The sequence below is a fragment of the Scyliorhinus torazame genome, chromosome 12 (genome assembly GCF_047496885.1).
Source record: "Scyliorhinus torazame isolate Kashiwa2021f chromosome 12, sScyTor2.1, whole genome shotgun sequence".
NCBI lineage: Eukaryota > Metazoa > Chordata > Chondrichthyes > Carcharhiniformes > Scyliorhinidae > Scyliorhinus > Scyliorhinus torazame.
In genome coordinates, this window is record NC_092718.1 from 200,866,943 (window position 1) to 200,884,635 (window position 17,693).

Here is a 17,693-nt window from a genome sequence, read left to right on the forward strand (position 1 = left end):
CCAGTTTCCCACTGACCATAATGTACCGACCTCCCACACATGAGGGGTTTTAAACATAACATGATTTCAGCCTGTACGATGGCTCAGTGGCAAATGCTCACACAGTGTGTGCTGTGCTGAGCAGAGAGGCCGCAGTTTGCTCCATCAGCACACTGCGCGGGGCTTAACTGGTCTTGGCTGCAGCAATGCCTGATGTGGTGGAAAAGGTCACAGCTCTGACATCCACGCTGGGAAGAGGGAAAGAAAATGCTCCATTGGGGCCCTGCTCCTGATGTGAAAATTGCATGTGAATATTTTACATTTAAAGAAAGGTAAATAAAGACTTGTGTCTCTCGGAAGTATATAAGGAACAGAGACTTGAGGCTGTTTTCGTCAGAGAAAAGAAGGTTAAGAGGTGACTTAATTGAGGCATACAAGATGATCAGAGGATTGGATAGGGTGGAAGAGCCTTCTTCCTCGGATGGTAATGGCTAGCACGAGGGGACATAGCTTTAAAATGAGGGGAGAGAGATATAAGACAGATGTCAGAGGTAGGTTCTTTACTCAGAGAGTAGTAAGGGTGTGGAATGCCCTGCCTGCAACATTAGTGGACTCGCCAACACTAAGGGCATTCAAATGGTCATTGGATAGACATATGGACGATAAGGGAATAGTGTAGATGGGCTTTAGAGTGGTTTCACAGGTCGGCGCAACATCGAGGGCCGAAGGGCCTGTACTGCGCTGTAATGTTCTATGTTCTATGATGGAGTGGGAAGAGGTTCCAATGGGGGGGTGAAGTGGAAGTGGGAGGAAGAACTGGGAGGGGAGTTGGAAGTCGAGTTCTGGGAGGAGGCCCTGAGGAGAGTCAATGCATCCTCGTCGTGTGCCAGGCTTAGCCTGATCCAGTTCACAGGCCTCATATGACTGTGGCCCGGATGAGTAGGTTTTTTTAGGAGGTGGAGGACAGGTGTGGGGGAAATCCTGCGAACCATGTACGAACGTTTTGGGCGTGGCTGAGCTGGAGGGGATTTTGGCAGGGATTTGCAGATGTCATGTCAGAGGTCCTGGAAGAGAGGCTGAATCCGAGTCCAGAGGTGCCAGGAGTGTCGGAAGATCCTGGGGCCCGGGAGGGGGGGAGAGAGGCCAACATTTTGGCCTTTGTATCCCTGGTGGCCCGGAGACGAACTTTGCTGGGGTGGAGGGACTCGGAGCCTCCAAAGTCGGGGGTTTGGGTCAGTGACATGGCAGGGTGGGGTCAGTGACATGGCGGGGTTTCTTAAGCTAAAGAAAATTAAATTCGCCTTAAGGGGTTCATTACAGGGGTTCGCTTGGAGGTGGTCACCGTTCATCGACTTCTTCGAGGAAAATTGACCGTCAGCAGTAGCGGGGGGTGGGGGGGGTGCATGGAAGTGGCGAATAAGGGCAGTGAATCTAATGTAGTTAAGGTTTAGGGCTGGGTGGGGGGGGGAGGAGTTGGGTGTGTTATTGTGGGGCTTTTGCGTGTGTTGGCTCTCTGTGTGTGTTGGCTCTCTGTTGTTTAAAATGTTAAAATTATAAATGCCTCAATAGAAAGACTTGTGTTTCATCTCAAAGCATTTTACAGCGGTGAGGTGCATACACTCTGACTTGGAAATACATCGCCATCCCTTCACCGTCGCAGGGTCAAAATGCTGGAACTCACTCTCCCTCCCTAACAGCACTGTGGGTGTACCTACACCAGAGGGACAGCAGCGGTTCAAGAAGGCAGCTCACCACCACCTTCTCAAGGGCAATTAAGGATGGGGGAAAATAAATGCAGGCCTTGCCAGCGAAGCCCACAGCCCCTAATTGAATTTTATTAAAAGTGCAGTCACTGTTGGAACGTAGGAGACAGGGCAGCCAATTTACGCACAGCGAGCTCCACAAACAGCACTGTGGTACCGAGCAGCAAATACGGTTGCTTTCCTGTGATTTAAATTTTTTTTTTTTTTTAAAGAGTACCCAATTAATTTTTTCCAATTAAGGGGCAATTTAGTGTGGCCAATCCACCTACCCTGCACATCTTTGGGTTGTGGGGGTGAAACCCACGCAAACACGGGGAGAATGTGCAAACTCCACACGGACAGTGACCCAGAGCCCGGGTCGAACCTGGGACCTCGGCGCCGTGAGGCAGCAGGGCTAACCCACTGCGCCACCCTGCTGCCCCGTAATCTTGTTTTTGATCCAGCGGGAGCCAAAGGTTATGTGGACCAGCCAGGAAAGTTATGTTAAGGTCACAATCGGGTCAGCCATGATCTGTATTGAGTGGTGGAGATAGCTCTATGGGGCAGCACGGTAGCATTGTGGATAGCACAACTGCTTCACAGCTCCAGGGTCCCAGGTTCGATTCCCAGCTTGGGTCACTGTCTGTGTGGAGTCTGCACGTTCTCCCCGTGGGTTTCCTCCGGGTGCTTCGGTTTCCTCCCACAGTCCAAAGATGTGCAGGTTAGGTGGATTGGCCATGCTAAATTGCCCATGGTGTCCAAAATTGCCCTTAGTGTTGGGTGGGGTACTGGGATATGGGGATAGGGTGGAGGTGTGGACCTTGAGTGGGGTGCTCTTTCCAAGAGCAGGTGCAGACTCGATGGGCCGAATGGGATTCGGCGCCGTGAGCCAGCAGGGCTAACCCACTGCGCCACCGCAGTGATCTTTTTTCTGTGATCTTTTTTGAGGGGCAAATATCGGGCAGGGTAGTGGGGGCTCGCCTGCAAAGTACTGCCTTCAGATCGTTTACCTCCATCAGATGGGGGCCTGGGTTTAACACCTCCTCTGAGAGACAGCACTGTCTCTGTTTTGCACCGCAGTGTCATCTTAGATCCAGGCTTAAAGGCACAAGTACTATCACTGAGCTATGGGTGACTCTAGGTCAATGGATGGGGGGGGGGGGGGGGGGGGGGGGGGGGGGGGGGGAATGTGGAGGGATTACACATCTGGGTCATCTGTATTTGATGTGCCGTCGTGTTCAGAGTAACACTCAGGCTCTGCAATCCCTCTTCACACATTGTTGTCTCCACATGAAATGATTTTCACAGTAACTTCATTGCAGTGTAAATGTAAGCCTACTTGTGATACTTTAAAAAAAAAAAATTATTTAAAAAATAAATTTAGAGTACCCAATTCATTTTTCCAATGAAGGGGCAATTTAGCGTGGCCAATCCACCTAACCTGCACATCTTTGGGTTGTGGGGGGCGAAACCCACGCAGACACGGGGAGAATGTGCAAACTCCACACGGACAGCGACCCAGAGCCGGGATCGAACCTGGGACCTCGGCGCCGTGAGACTGCAGTGCTAACCACCGTGCTGCCCTGCCTACTTGTGATACTAATAAAGGTTATTATTATTATGAAGCTGTTCCGGGGAGTTGCGTGAACTAACAGAGGTTTGAGGAAGAATTTTTTTTACAAAATATCCCTTCAAAGCCTGAAACAGAGAGCTGCTGTTTATATGTCAAATCATTTCAGCCAGGTTAAAGCAGTGAGGTTCAAAAGACACTGCAGAAACATCTGAGTGTGGGCGTCAGATTTATTTATCCTTTTCTAAGCTGACCTGTTCTCACTGGAAGAGATCCTAACTCCACATTATGTGAACTAGATGAATGCATACCTCCACCACGCTGCATTAGCTCAACATTATCACAGTTACATAGCTCTTCTTTCTGTCTTTTCCCCGCCTCGGTGCGGTTCAGTAGCTACTAAGCATGAGAAAAGAAACCCTAGCTGGTCTCAGACATTATACCCTCCATAAAAACTCCTGTGCTGTAACTCGCAGCAAGTCTCATCCCCCTATCACTCCGTGCTCACTGACCTACGTCATGCCATCGTGATGAAAAGGTGCTCGGCAGAGCATGGATTAACATGGGACTGGAGGATAGAACCACCTGCCACATGCTGTATAGAGTCAAATGGTAATAGACTGAGAGAATAGTCTCGAGACAACACTCCAGAAGCAGACCACTTGCATGACAGGAGCACCATGCATGACAGTAACCTGGGATCTGTAAATAGTTAAAGACTAACAATTAACGGTTGACATTTCAACATACAAGTCTCAAGGACTCATCATTGAAACATCTAACGAACCCATTTACAACAGCCCACATCGACTTCCAGGCAAGCAAATTCTGGATTCTAAAATTCTCGGCGCGATTCTCCGATCGCGGGACAGAGTGTCCGCGCCGACGTGGACGCCGTCGCATTTCACGACGGCGCGAAATGGGCGCGGGCACTGGCGGTTCACGCCGCTCCAGCCTCACTTCCTGGTGCGCACTGGGGCGGCGCCAATCCGCGCATGCGCGGTGGCTTCACGGAATGCGCCGGCCCCGACACAACATGGCGCGAGGGTTCTGGGGCCGGACGCGCAACAAAATAGGCCCGGGGTGGGGGAGAGGCCGGCCCACCGATTGGTGCCCCCCCCCGCGCGCCGGCGTCTGGGCAGCATGGCGCGGTTGCGACGATTCTCCGGCCCGGCGCGGAGCTGGGAGAGTCGCGCCCACTATTCTTGTTATCAAATCATGGCCTCGCCCTCCCCGTTCTCTGTAATCTCCTTCAGCCCCACAATCGACCAATATATCTGCATTCCTCTACTCCTGGCCCTTTATGCATCTCCAATTGTAATTCCTCCAGCATGGCGGCCATGCCTTCAGTTGCCTAAGTCTCTCCCTGTACCTCTTTGCCTCTCTACCTTGCTTTTCTTCTTTTAGACACTCCCAAAAGCCTATCTCTTTGATCAAGCTTTTGGTCATATGATCTATTATCTCTTTGTGTGACCCAGTGTCATACTTTGTTTCATATGCACATGTGAAGTGATATGGGGCAGTTCATTGCACTTTCTCAATATAAGTTGCTGTGGTTACTCAGGAGGACAGACAAGAATCCATGGCCCCATATACAGAGGTGCAGGGAGTTATCTCGCTGCCCCGGCCAACATTCATCCCTCAAGTGAGCGGCACGGTGGCACAGTGGTTAGTACTGCTGCCTCAGAGGCGCGGAGGACCCTGGTTCGATCTCAGCCCCGGGTCACTGTCCATGTGGAGTTTGCACATTCTCCCCGTGTCTGCGTGGGTCTCAGCCCCAGAACCCAAAAAGAAGTGCAAGGTAGGTGGATTGGCGACGCCAAATTGCCCCTTAATTGGAAAGAAAAAGAATTGGGCACTCTCAATTTATTTTTGAAAAACATTGATCCCTCAACCAAGGGTACTAAAAACAGATTATGGATCATTCATCTGTTATTGGTAAAAGCTATGTGTAAATTGACAGCCACGTTCGACTACACAACAATCACTATACTTGAAAAAGTAATTCAATGGGTATAGGGTGCTTTCTGAGGATGTGATAAAGTTCTAGATAAGCTCAAGTCTTCCCGGACAGAATGTTTTTATTGAACACAGATTTAGGTTGCATAGCCACATAACAGTGGAAAATCATATTTACAGAAAATATTCAAACATACTGCAGTAACCATGAAGATAGAAAGACGCTTAAATTGAATGCTTTTAAATGGAACATTAACAATCTATTTGCAATCTTAAGCATGTTTTGTAAAGCAAGTACAGCGGCTAAAAAGTACAAATCATTGATGTTCAGTTGGCAAGAGAGTGTAATTCACAACAGGTCATTCAGTTCATCCAATTGGGTCACGGCTTGTAATAGACTCTAGTCACTGCATTTCATAGACAGTAACTATGGAATCCCTGCAATGCAGAAGGAGGACATTCGGCCCAACGGGTCTGTACCAACCTTCCAAAAGACCACTCGACATAGGCTCTCTCCCCCACCCTATTCCTGTAACCCCGCGCATTGATCGTGGCCAAACCACCACAACCTACACATCTTTGGGCTGTGGGAGGAAACCAGAGCCCCGGAGGAAACCCACCTAGACATACGGAGAACGTGCAAACTCCACACAGACACTGACCCAAGGTCGGAATTGAACCTGGGCCCATGGCGCTGTGAGCTGGAAAATAAGTTTGTAGCAGAACAAAGAACAAAGAAAAGTACAGCCCAGGAACAGGCCCTTCGGCCCTCCAAGCCTGCGCCGACCATGCTGCCCGTCTAAACTAAAATCTTCAACACTTCCGGGATCCGTATCCCTCTACTCCCATCCTATTCATGTATTTGTCAAGATGCCCCTTAAACGTCACTATCATCCCTGCTTCCACCACCTCCCCCGGCAGCGAGTTCCAGGCACCCACTACCCTCTGTGTAAAAACACTTGCCTCGTACATCTCCTCTAAACCTTGCCACTTGCACCTTAAACCTATGTACCCTAGTAATTGACCCCTCTACCCCAGGGAAAAGCCTCTGACTATCCACTCTGTCTATGCCCCTCATAATTTTGTAGACCTCTATCAGGTCACCCCTCAATCTCCGTCGTTCCAGTGAGAACAAACCAATTTTATTCAACCGCTCCTCATAGCTAATGCCCTCCATACCAGGCAATATCCTGGGAAATCTCTTCTGCACCCTCTCTAAAGCCTCCACATCCTTCTGGTAGTGTGGCGACCAAAATTGAACACTATACTCCAAGTGTGACCTAACTAAGGTTCTATACAGCTGCAACATGACTTGCCAATTCTTATACTCAATGCCCCGGCCAATGAAGGCAAGCAGGCCGTATGCCTTCTTGACTACCTTCTACACCTGTGTTGTCCCTTTCAGTGACCTGTGGACTGTACACCTAGACCTCTCTGACTGTTCATACTCTTGAGGGTTCTATCATTCATTGTATATTCCCTACCTGTATTAGACCTTCCCATTTGTCCGGATGAAACTCCATCTGCCATCTCTCCGCCCAAGTCTCCAAATGATCTAAATCCTGCTGTATCCTATGACGGTCCTCATCGCTATCCGCAATTCCATCAACCTTTGTGTCGTCCGCAAACTTACTAATCAGACCAGTTACATTTTCCTCCAAATCATTTATATATACTATGAACAGCAAAGGTCCCAGCACTGATCCCTGTGGAACACTAGTCACAGCCCTCCAATCAGAAAAGCACCCTTCCATTGCCACTCTCTGCCTTCCATGACCTAGCCAGTTCTGTATCCACCTTGTCAGCTCACCCCTGATCCCGTGTGACTTCACCTTTTGTACTAGTCTACCATGAGGGACCTTGTCAAATGCCTTACTGAAGTCCATATAGACAACATCCACTGCCCTACCTGCATCAATCATCTTTGTGACCTCCTCGAAAATCTCTATCAAGTTAGTGAGACACGACGTCCCCTTCACCAAACCATGCTGCCTCTCGCTAACACGTCCACTTGCTTCCAAATGGGAGTAGATCCTGTCTCGGATCCTGTCCCTACCACTGGCGTAAGGCTCACCGGCCTGTAGTTCCCTGGATTATCCTTACTACCCTTCTTAAACAAAGGAACAGCATTGGCAATGTTGAAAAGAAGAATTTGAAGGCAGCTCAGTTGAAATCTGCAAGGAAGAAACATGACAATTGAAGGAAGGGGCATGTTACAGATACAATGTTAAGAGGTTTGAATAGAGACCAAGCAATTGTCAATTGAGATGGATGGAAATAATTGTAATTTACCACAAAACCCAAGGTTGAGGTTTGGGTTCACTGCTTCATACTGGCCTTGTATAAATTATTAAAGAATATCAGAAAGTATCACAAATATATCTTACTCACATTACGTGTGAATAAACCACCTGTATGATGCAGCTTGTGGAACTATTTTCATATATGAAAGGTCATAGCTCAACATTAATACACATGCTGTTTACCTTACTCTATTACAGTTACCTTAGCTCACCCGAGTCTCCATCACCAAACACACCAAATACAGGGTGAAGTAAAAGATTTGTGACAAGCAATTTTCTCAAGACGTTTCACTAAATGAGCCAATTCATATTGGGTGCTTAAGCACAGGAACACTTTAAGTTCAAGCCTTTGCTGCGAGCGGGATCTTTCGGACCCACTGAAGGTGACCACTGCCCCCCCCTGTTCCTCCTCACCCCCCCGCCCCACCCCATTCCACTCATGGCAGGTTCCCCGGTGGCGGAGCGGGCCAACAATGCAAATCGCCATTGACTTTGGAGGGGCGGGATGTTCCCGTCTGCGGCCAATGGCCAGCCTGGTGTAGCCATCTGGGATGGCCACATCCGGATTACAAAATGGACACTGTGTAAAGAATGCAGGGAAAATTGGACAAAACCGAAAAAGCAAGCAGGTGCAAGGTCTGTCTGTTGATTAGAGCTGTAGCTCTCAGACAAGACCGATACTGCAGAACCATCTACATACTAATGAGCCATCCCCGGGAACAAAAGGCAACATTTAGGTAAACAATGCTAAGACAGACATCCCGGCGCCAGAGGAGACTAAAAACAAAGCAGGCCAACGGCCACCTAGGACACATCCAACAACCAGGGAATCCACCCCTCTATTGGAGGAAAATCGATAGAAACGATTGAGAAACGGCCCAATCAATTGGGGCCAAGTTCAAGGCCTGCCCAAAAGCATGTGAAGCCCTTTTGGGTATAAAAGGTATTCCCCAAGAGAGAATCGCTCTCTTGGCCTTGACTCTCAGTGAGTAGAGGCCCGCCAAAGCTACACCAAACCAAGTAAGTTCCAAGTCAACGCACGCTACGAGATAGACGCTCCTAGTTGCTAGCCTGTAAACAGCTCAACCCAGCAGCCTCAGAACCGAGCAACGGCCATTGTTCCTCTGACTGAGTGGGCACCCGAAGCTAAGTATTATGCATGAGTAGATTTGACTGTGTAAATAAATGAGCATTGCTTTGGAACTTACTAACTGCTGTATCTAGTCTTTGATCAGTATTCGGTTTTGAACCTTGTGGCGGTGTCGAAAGATACCTGGCGACTCTTGAGAAAACGTAATTAAACAGAGCCAAATTAAGAGACAACAGCAAGTTAGCAACACTGGCCATTGGAAAATCGGCCGTGGAGGGCAGCAGAGAATCCTGACAATGTAATAATGACCAGATTAAATGTTTTTAAGTGTTGGTTAAATGTTAAATATTGGCCAGGACAAAGTGGAGGATTCCCCTGTTCTTCAAACAGCACCAAGGGATTTTCATCCAACTGAGACTCAGACAGGACTTTGGTTTAATGTATTACCTGAAAGGGTGATCCCTCCAACACCGTGGTACAGCCTCAGTACTGCACTGGAGTATTATAAGATAACAGAAGTAAGCAGAAATATGGTGAATGTGTAAAAGACAAATTATAATCCAGGATTCTCCTTGACACTCCCAATACCTACCAGCATTGAATTGCAAGTCTTTGACATGAATTTTGCTTGCGCTGAATAGCACCTTGGTTAATATCTTTTGCCATTTTTGTCTCACATGCCCCCCACCACTATTTTCTCCTCTCTCTACCTGAAACTGCTTTCTTATGCGGAAGTGCAATTTCCACAGTTGGCAGCAAGATTTCAACGCTCCATCCTAATGTCCATTCTTCATAAGAGCAAAAGCAACGAGTGCCAACAGATTTGATCATCAGGAGTTCCATCGTACCGAGCCTCAACCTATGCTTCCCTCGGAACACACAGATGATAGAATCATTGACTGGTGCAGCACAAAAGGACGCTGCCCAATTATTCCAACTTCCCTTCTTTTATAACTTTAGTATACCCAAAGGGGCAATGTAGCCTGGCCAATCCACCTACCCTGCACATCTTTGGGTTGTGGGAGTGAGACCCACGCAAACACGGGGAGAATGTGCAAACTCCACACGAACAGTGACCCAGAGCCGGGATCGACCCCGGGTCCGCGGCGCCATAGAATCATAGAATTTACAGTGCAGAAGGAGGCCACTTGGCCCATCGGGTCTGCACTGGCTGTTGGAAAGAGCACCCCACTTAAGCCCTCACCTCCACCCTATCCCCATATCCCCTCCACCCTATCCCCGTAAACCAGTAACCCCACCTAACCACTGCGCCACCGTCCCGCCCTTTCCCTTCCCCTTTCCATATAGCCCCACAAGTGTTTCACCTTTGAGCATTTAACAAGTTCCTTTTCAAATGTTGCTATTGAATCTGCTTCCACCATCCTGTGAGAGAGTACCTTTCAGATAAAGGCAACTTGCTGTGTGAACAAAAATTCTCCTTATCACTTCGCTGGATCTCTTACCAAAGCCGTACCTTTGTGTGTCCTCCGTTACCAACCCTTCGACTGCTGGAAGAAGCTTTTCTGTATCTCATCAGGAAGCACAGGGTAGTGAACAGGGCTGGGAGCCCTGGCTGGCTTCCCCTCTATAACCTTTGCTATCAAAGCCAACTGTATCAACTTGACAAAGATCTAGTAACCCATTCTCAGGCTGAACCTGGATCTTGCTGGTCCAAATGGCGTAATAGAACACTGCAGCTAACCATTGAGCCAGGTCGGCTAAACATAAGTGGATTTTACAGATATGAAAAATATTCAAAGCTTTATGAAGGAATGAAGGAAGAACTTGAATTTCTAGTAGATCATTGACCACCACAGGCATCTCAAAGCTCTTCACAGCCAACCAAGTCCTTTCGGAGTGCTGTAATGCAGAGTTGGAACACAGTAAACTACATACAGCAATGTGATAATGACCAAATAATCCATTTTTGTGATGTTAATTGAGGGATAAATATTGGCCAGGTTTCCAGGGATAACGCCCTCGTTCGCCTTCAAAATCTTTAATGCCCACCGAGGGTGTGATGATATACATCACTGTAAGTACATAAAGGGTTAATGTACATACACTACACCTAGCTAGACACTAGAGGGAACACCAGAGACATGACACACAGCCAGTCAACCAATAGGTTAGTAAGATAGGACACGATCAATGGGCAGTCACAATACACACAGAGGTGATACTACAACAGGGGGGCATTACACCAACCCATATATAAGGACACTGCACACATGATCTTGCTCTTTCCAGTGGAGACTCTCAGTGAGCACAGACACAGGGTTGATTGAAACACATCACACCCACCACGTGGATTGTAGCAGACTGGTTAGTCAGTCTGAGTAGCTATAGCAGGATTAACAGTAGCGTCGAATCCAAGTAGGAGAATTGTTAATAGTTCAATAAATGTGTTGAAGCTATCTCCAAGTCTGAACCTTCCTTTGTCAGAGTGCACATCAAGGAAGCAGCTTATGCTACGACAAGAGCACAGCAAAAGAGAGTGGATGTCAGTTTAACGTATCATCAGAAAGATGGCACCTCTGAGAGTGCCGCATTCCCTCAGCAACCCACTGGGCGGCACGGTGGCACAGTGGTTAGCACTGCTGCCTCATAGCACCAGGGACCCGGCTTCAATTCCGACCTTGGGTGACTGTGTGGAATTTGCACATTCTCTCCACGTGTGAGTGAGTTTCCTCCGGCTGCTCCGGCTTCCTCCCACAGTCCAGGTTAGGTGGATTGGCCATGCTAAATTGGCCTTTAGTGTCCAAAGGTTACGTTACGGGGATAGGGTCCTCGGTAGGGCGCACTTTCGGAGGGTTGGTGCACACTCGATGGGCCGAATGGCCTCTTCCTGCACTGTAAGGATTCTATGGAGTGCCAGCCTAGATTTTGTGTTTTAAGTTTCACAGCCTCCAGGCTCAAGAGGCGGTAATGCTACCAACTGAGCCGCAATGGAGACGGTAAGCTGCAAATTCATGTTTGGCCAAAGAATAATTCTCCTTTGTGCATATTGTCAAAATATTCCACAGGAAAGGCAGCACGGTGGCACAGTGGTTAGCCTTACAGTCTCACGGCGCCGAGGTCCCAGGTTCAATCCCGGCTCTGGGTCACTGTCCGCGTGGAGTTTGCACATTCTCCCAGTGCTGGCGTGGGTTTCGCCCCCACATCCCAAAGATGTGCAGGGTAGGTGGATTGGCCACGCTAAATTGCCCTTTAACTGGAAAAAATGAATTTGATACTCTATATTTATTAAAAAGAAAAAAAAAGGTATTCCAAAGGAGCTTGTTCCAGCAACACTACCCATTTAGCCACCTGTGTGCGGTCAATGTTACATTGTTTGTCTCCCTGCAGAGGCACAGTACGTTGACTCGCCAGCTGAGAAAGTTATTATTGTACTTTACCGACGAGAAACCCAAACAACAAATGAGCACAGCGAGAGTCCCATTCTGAGAGAGCTGAGGAGGCAGGCCAGGTGTTAGCCTCGGGGTGAAGGGGGATTCCAGGAAATAAATAACAAACTCAAAACTGACCGCCTTCCATAATAGGAGCAGCTGTTAATAGTTAACACCTCTTGTCCTACCTGAAAACCACAGGAAACGAACCAGCGAAACATAAACCCAGTGCGTGTCGACTGATGGACGGGACAATCACTGTTCCTTTCCTCCCCAAGAGTCCAGCTGCTTTAACCTCTCACCTCTCACGTGCCACAGGCCCAAGATAGGAATGCAAGTTCCGCACAGGTGGGGTTGCTAAACCTTTGCTTGCCCCAATTACTGACAGCTGCAAGGAGATTCATCGTCCAACAGCAACATTTTAAAAGAGCCGTTTGGGGTCACTGGTTGTAGGAATTGCACTCAGTACGATTATTTCTGCGAATAGCGAGCATGAGGAAAACCATCTTCCATATTCTCGCAATAAGGAACTGAGGATGCAGGTTACAGGGCGGCACGGTAGCGCAGTGGTTAGCACTGTGGCTTCACAGCGCCAGGGACCCAGGTTCGATTCCCGGCTTGGGTCACTGTCTGTGCGGAGTCTGCACGTTCTCCCCGTGTCTGCGTGGGTTTCCTCCGGGTGCTCCGGTTTCCTCCCACAAGTCCTGAAAGACGTGCTTGTTAGGTGAATTGGACATTGTGAATTCTCCCTCTGTGTACCCGAACAGGCGCCGGAATGTGGCGACTAGGGGCTTTTCACAGTAACTTCATCGCAGTGTTAATGTAAGTCTACTTGTGACACTAACAAAGATTATTATCATATTATTATCTTTAAAAGCCACCACATTTGTGGGGACCTCTGAAAAACTGAAAGTGCTTAGAGAATATTTTCCTTTATTCCTATCGCAATGCAGACTGGCAGACAAGTTTCCCTCCACCAATATCACCAATATAGATGATCTGGCCATTCACCTCATTGCTGCCGGCAGAACATTGATGTGCCCAAATTCATATTCCGTTTCCCTAAAATGACTACAATTTGAAAAGTGCTTAATTGGGGGCAAAGTATCTTCGGATGTCTGTAATGTTCTCTGGATGCACTGATGGCGAGGTCTTTGTTTTCGAGGCAAACTGGAATGTGTTATACAAGTTAAGCCTGGGGACCAGCAATAGTCATCAGTAGGGCTATTTTTCTCCAATCTGAGGGCTCCTGGAGTCTCCACGTAAAAGGTAAATTGTTGTTGAAAAGCAAGCCAGTTGGCATCAATGTTACCAATCGTGAGGAGTGGGCCGGGAGTCCTAAGTGGCTCCATCGGGCTTCACCTGGTTGGCTTGAGTTTCGCAGCTGATCTCTTTCTTGTCGAACCTCCAATTGTCCTTTTCGATTTTTTCTTGCCGTATCTAGTTTTTCCAAACTGCCCCCATTTGACATTCACGCCATAGTACCATGTAATGTTCTCTGAATGCACGGATAGTGACTTCTTTGTAGTTGAAGTGATCAGAGAACATACGGCTTTATAAATGAACAAAACTATTCATTCATTAACTAAAACACTAAAGGGTTTCTATGATGTCTATTAAGATTACAGTTGGATACGACGGCTAAATACAAACAACTATGATTAACTATTATTAATTACTGTTAACTCAAGAGCTGCTCAATCAGGAGTGACTGCACTCTGTACCTGCTGTACAGCTTGTCTCCGTGCTGTCCAGGAGAATACATCCTGTCTCCTATGTGGTCTGTTTTCCAGTGACCTACTCCTGTCGCCACGCCACCTGTGGTCGGATGCTAGAATTGTAATCTATGCATGCCGGCACTAATGTTTATATACAGTTTGGTTGTTAGGTTATATACACAAATGATATTCTACATATCATTACAATATCCTGAGGTCCTGGAAGATGATTTATAAACGTATGTCTTTCCCTCATTGCTTCCTGTGGAATAGATTCGTGTCAGGAGAGAATAAGATTCGGACACAGGGGGCAGTTTGGTATTCAGATGTTTTGGTGTACAGATACCACTCTGCAATTCGAGCCGCACAAGTCTGCGGTGACTGTGGACAACCGTCACCAGTACAAAGGAGTGACGAAACTGGCCTTTTGCGCTCAGTTTTTCTGCTAATCATTTCCCCCAGGCTGCATTTTGTGTGCTGGAGTGAATATACGTACTCCCTGTTGTGGCCTCAACAAGGGCCAAAATACATGCTAAATATTTATCCGATGCAATTTCCTAATTTACGCATTTATATCATTACATATTTAAAATGAAAATTGAAGGTCACTATTACTTGTTAGACGTTTAGTTGCTGTTGTATAAAGAGTTAAAGGTTCTGCTCCTTTCACAAATACCTTTATTTCACTTTAACAGACTCTGCACAAAGCTCTAACATCACATCACCTGACACAAAGGCCACCAGAAGACCCTTTACATATCAGTGTCAATTATTGGATGCTTAACATAAATGAGGCAAGTAATTGGAATGTCTCTTAACCCATTACTTAACATTACTAAGAGTGGGTAAGTTATCAGGATGGTCTAAGGTGCCAGATTCAAGGAGCGAGATTCCTTGCCTTGTTTAATAGGGGTCGGTGAGCTTGGTTGGCTAGACGGCTGGTTCTTGAGGTGGAGCAATGCCAAGCGCGTGGGTTCAATTCCAGCACCCGCTGAGGTTATTCATGTTGACGCCTCAATCTTGCTATTTGCCTGAGGTGTGGTGACCCTCCGGTTAAATCACCACCAGTCAGCTCTCTCTCAAAAGGGGAGAGCAGCCTATGGCCCTCTGGGGCGGTGGTGATATTTACATACGAGTGTGTGGAAATGACTGGCAGGTAAATGCCAACCGGCCCATCAAGACTGCTCCATACTCATGACACCTGGAGGACTGCGACTGGACATTAGGAAAGGTCGCTGCTGGAACAATCACTTTTTAGAGATGTGTAGTGATTGTGCTGTCTGTCTCTTTAAGACAGTCCAGTCAAAAATTGGTCACCTGAATTGAAGGACCAATGGGAACCGAGAGTGAGTGATCACCCCGGAGGGTGGAGTCCTCTCTGGGAAAGAATACATCTAGCAGCCATGTAATAAGCAGATAAGGACTTGAAGCTGTGCTCCAAGGCAGCTTAGTACTGGAAAACCTTTTTGTACCAAGTTACTCTTTATTAATAAATACTTCCTTGTTCCCAACAAAGTCTGAAGTCTCGTGACAATGCCAGATGTGCGCCACAGTCCATAATAAGGTGATTATTACCATGGGCAGCACGGGAGCATAGTGGTTAGCACAGTTGCTTCACAGCTCCAGGGCCCCAGGTTCAATTCCCGGCTGTGTCACTGTCTGTGCGGAGTCTGCACGTTCTCCCCGTGTCTGCGTGGGTTTCCTGCGGATGCTCCGGTTTCCTCCCACAGTCCAAAGATGTGTGGGTTAGGTGGATTGGCCATGCTAAATTGCCCTTAGTGTCCAAAACGTTTAAGTGGGGGTTACGGGGATAGGGTAGATACATGGGCTTGAGTAGGGTGCTCTTTGTAGGGGTCGGTGCAGACTCAATGGGCCGAATAGTCTACTTGTGCACTGTAAATTCTAAGATTCTTTGATTTAGTGGAAAGATCTTCCATATGGTCCACTATCTGAAGGAAGCATTCAACCTGCTTCAGTGTATCTCAAGGCTGTCAACAGCCTAGTGTGCAGCCTGGCGTGATTGACTGCAAGATGGTCTGACTCGTGGAACTCCTCAGAGCAGTGGAATGAGGCATGCAGGAACAACTCCTTCTGTGACACCCTCGTCCACTCTCCATCACCCCCAACTCCTCACCCCCTTCCCATGACACCTTCCCATGCAATCGCAGAAGGCACAACATCTACCCTTTACCTCTTCCCTCCTCACTGTTCACGGCCCAAACACTCCTTTCACGTGAGGCGGCATTTCACTTACACCACCTTCAATTTGGCCTTTTGTATTTGCTGTTCCCGATGTGGTCTCCTCTACATTGGGGAGACTAAATGCAGACTGAATGACCACTTTGCGGAACACCTTCACTCAGTCCTGTGGCCATCTAAAATGGCATCTAGCAAGGGATGCTGGGAAAAGTGGTCAGGTTTTATGGACAAGCAGGCTGCAGAACAGATCAAACAAAGTTGCAGCAAAAGGCTTTATTGTCTTCAAAGGATTTTGCAGGTTGTTGTAAACAATATAGGCAAATAGCCATCTCCAGGCCATCCCGGGAACAATAGAACTGTCCTGTCGATCACACTTGTTTACCAGACACAGTAGCACCTAAGCTCCTTATTTGGAAGGGCCCACCTGCCGTCAACACTTGCAGGCATGGCCACTGAGTGCCCACCCCAAAATTGAGGTTGCAGCCCCTGATTGGATTTGATCGATCAGGCTGATCGAGCCCTGATCAATTGATTGGCAAATGACCCAGAGACCACCCACCGCAGGGGACGAAATTCAAGCAGGTTAAAAGGTGCTGCGCCACCTTAGAATCTCTCTCTGCAGCAGCAACCCACAACGGTGACCATTCACCAGCCAAAGAGAAAGACCAACACCCGACCAACTGCAGGACGTCCAGAGCCAGGAACAGATCAGCCCAAGGACTGAACATTGAGGACGGCAAGATTCGGGATACAGATACAGAGCAATATCTGACTGGTACTTGCTCGTCACTCTGAAGTTAAGTTAAGGTCTTGTACGTAATAGCTTTGTAGTTTGACTTATGTGTGTGTGAACAATTAACAGTAACAATTGTGTGATAGTGAACAAATATTGTATGAAACAGACTTGTAGTCATTTGTCCACCGTATACGGGTTAAAGCACACTGCGGTTTAGAGAGGTACAACAACACCAACCCCGTTAGCATGACCCCAATCTTCCGGTCACTTGCCATTTTAGCTCAACATCTTGCTCTCATGCCCACATGTCCATCCGTGGCCTGCTGCAATGCTCCAGTGAAATCCAAAGTAAACTAAAGGAGCAGCACCTCATCTTCCAATTGTGGTGATGTGCATCAATGTAAATACATGTAGGCTAGCTAGACACCAGAAGGAGCACCAGAGACATCAAACACAGACACTCAACCAATAGATCAGTTAGATAGGACACAACCAATGGACATTCACGATACACACAGAGGTGACACGACCACAGGAGGGCATTACACCAACCCATATACAAAGGACACCACACACATGATCTGCCTCTTTCCAGTGGAGACAGTCAGTGAGGACAGACACAGGGTTGATTCAATATCACTCCCACCACGTGGATTGTAGCAGCTGGTTAGTCAGTCTGGGTAGCTATAGTAGGATTAGCAGTAGTGTCGAACCCGAATAATAGAAGTGTAAATAGTTTAATAAACATGTTGAAGTTATCTCCACGTCTGAACCTTCCTTTGTCAAGTGCACCACAAGGAAGCCGCTTATGCTACACCTAGAGCATAACAAATCACCAATTAAGCACGTTACAGCCTTCGGGACTCAACATCCAGTTCAACAACTTTAAACTGTGACCTTTCTTCCCCATCTTGACATTACTTTATATCCCAAACATTTTTTATCCCAGTGAAAAAAAAATCCCTCCCCCACCGGGCCATCTGTCACTTGTTCTTAAATTTTGCTTTC

At 47.6% G+C, this 17,693-nt stretch overlaps 1 long non-coding RNA gene across 1 annotated transcript; it reads left to right on the forward strand.

Annotated features, from left to right (window-relative positions):
• The first annotated feature begins 12,333 nt into the window (after positions 1 to 12,333).
• Positions 12,334 to 14,544, forward strand: LOC140387280 (uncharacterized). The gene is made up of 3 exons (XR_011933829.1): positions 12,334 to 12,380; positions 13,198 to 13,301; positions 14,446 to 14,544. It is a non-coding gene; the product is annotated as an uncharacterized lncRNA (long non-coding RNA).
• Positions 14,545 to 17,693: the final 3,149 nt, after the last annotated feature.